Source organism: Microtus ochrogaster, unplaced genomic scaffold (assembly GCF_000317375.1).
Source record: "Microtus ochrogaster isolate Prairie Vole_2 unplaced genomic scaffold, MicOch1.0 UNK23, whole genome shotgun sequence".
NCBI lineage: Eukaryota > Metazoa > Chordata > Mammalia > Rodentia > Cricetidae > Microtus > Microtus ochrogaster.
The window spans coordinates 4,903,984-4,906,031 of record NW_004949121.1 but is presented as its reverse complement, the minus strand read 5'-3'; positions in this window follow the sequence as shown (position 1 = coordinate 4,906,031).

The following is a 2,048-nucleotide window of genomic DNA, read 5'->3' as shown; positions in this document are numbered from 1 at the left end:
CTGGACCTGACAGAGTGAGATTCTACAAAGTAGCCCTGTCTCGAAAAACCAAAAGAGAGAGAGAGAGAGAGAGAGAGAGAGAGAGAGAGAGAGAGAGAGAGAGAGAGAGATGGTTCAGTAGGTAAAGTGCTTGCTATGCATGAGTGATAGTGGGAGTTTGGATGCCCAGAATTCACATGAGGCCTGATGGTCTTGTGTGCATCTGTCATCTTGGGAGCTTCCAGTGAGATGGGAAGGACACAGAGAATCTCCAGAAGTTTACTGAATAGTTAGTTGAGCATTTGTTTTCAAAACAAGAGACCCAGCCACACTTACACCCTGGCATGCATGTATGTACTTGAAATCACACACGCATGCAAGTGCACTGGATACATCATACACATTTATTTAAAATATTAGCTTTCAGGTCATTACCAGGTCAGTAATATGCCTGGGTCAAGTTATCTGCTGGCAAGGGTGTGAATTACAAGGCCGTGTTTAAGACCCTCCCAGGCTTTGCTGAAGTTTCCTTAAGAATGGGCTTATGGACATGATTCTGTACATAGGCAAACAGCTCTCGCAAAGAGTTTCACAGCAGTGGTGAAAATCAAGGTAGGTGGAAGGTTGCAGAACAAATTGGTTCTTCCAGAGCTTACCAACTTCAAGCCTGACCTTTGGAGCCATGAGCTGTAGTTCAGATGGACTGGAGCTGAGGGGACAGTGTTGCTCCCCAGTGTTCTGTAATGCCTCGGCACCGTACAGAAGTGTTTGCTGAGCATTAGAACAGCCATGCGACAGTTTCATCACAAACCTGTGAATCAAAAACAGCTTTAAAGCACTAAAAGATGGTGACTCTGAGAGTGCTGCCTCTTCAGCGCCTAGAGGTAGAGATCGGTTTCATGTCCTACTAAACTACCCATCGGGAGAGAACATGACTCTCAATGAAATGCCTAAAATGTTTCATGGTTTTCTTGGGTTTCTTTGAGGGATTTGTTAATTTCTTCGAATTTTTTGTTTGTCTTCTCTTCCATTTCTTTAAGGGACTTTTTCACTTCCTCTTTAAAGGCCACCATCATTTTCATAAAGTTAAGTTTAAAGTCATTTACTTCTGCTTCTTCCAGGTTAGGCTGTTAAGTCTTCCTATTGTGTGTCCACTGGGTTCTGGTGTTACCTTGTTTAATTTTACACTGTGGAGGAATTCTTGCATTGGCGCCTACCCATCTCTTCCTTCAAATGAGGCCAGCAGTGTCTTTGCTTCTTGATCCAGTCCTTGCTGTGGATATCTGAGTATTTGGGAGTTTTTCTTGGTCTGCTCTGTACTGTCAATGTCTGTCTTAGAAAGCCTCTGAGGTCTCTGCTCTCTTGGTCTTCTCTTCTGGCTTGTTCTCTTGATGTCTCTCTTTTCCCCTAAGTGTTGTAGCATGCTCTTGATCTGCTCAGTATTATAGCAAGCTCTCAGCTCTTAGGCAGGGTGTGGTTAGTAGCTTGGGAGGTCCAGTGGATGGATTTGGGTCTGGGGGGAACCTAGCCACTGGAAACTCACTGCTGGCTGGCTAGAAAAGCTGAGGGAGTTGGGTAAGGGCCCCTGGGTTTTGTCCCATTGGGGAGGTCCTAAAGAGTGGGGCATCCAGCCTTGTGTCTGTTCTTTCACCTCTTAGGTCCCCTCAGTATGGGAGCAAGCTGAGTTTCAGAGTTCCATGGCCCCTAAAATGTTTCTTAATACTGAAGGGACCATAGTGCTCTAGGGCTATGGGAAGAAGAATGAGTTAGGAGCATTGAGTGCATTGAGCACATGAACCCAAAGCTTCCAGTTACTTCAGTCCTCAGAACAAAGTGTGTGGAAGAACCTCCATATTCCTTCTTGTGTGTGTATGTGTATGTGTGTGTTTTGTGTGTTCATTAATTTCTGCCTTCATGTTCAGTTCTACCTACTAATTTGGCTTTGCTATGTTCCTGTTTCTCTGTGGCTCTAATATGCATCATTAAGTTATTTGAGATGTTTCTTATTGTTTTTAATATAGGTACTAATAGCTATTTATTTCTTTTTGAATATGACGCTAACTGTATAC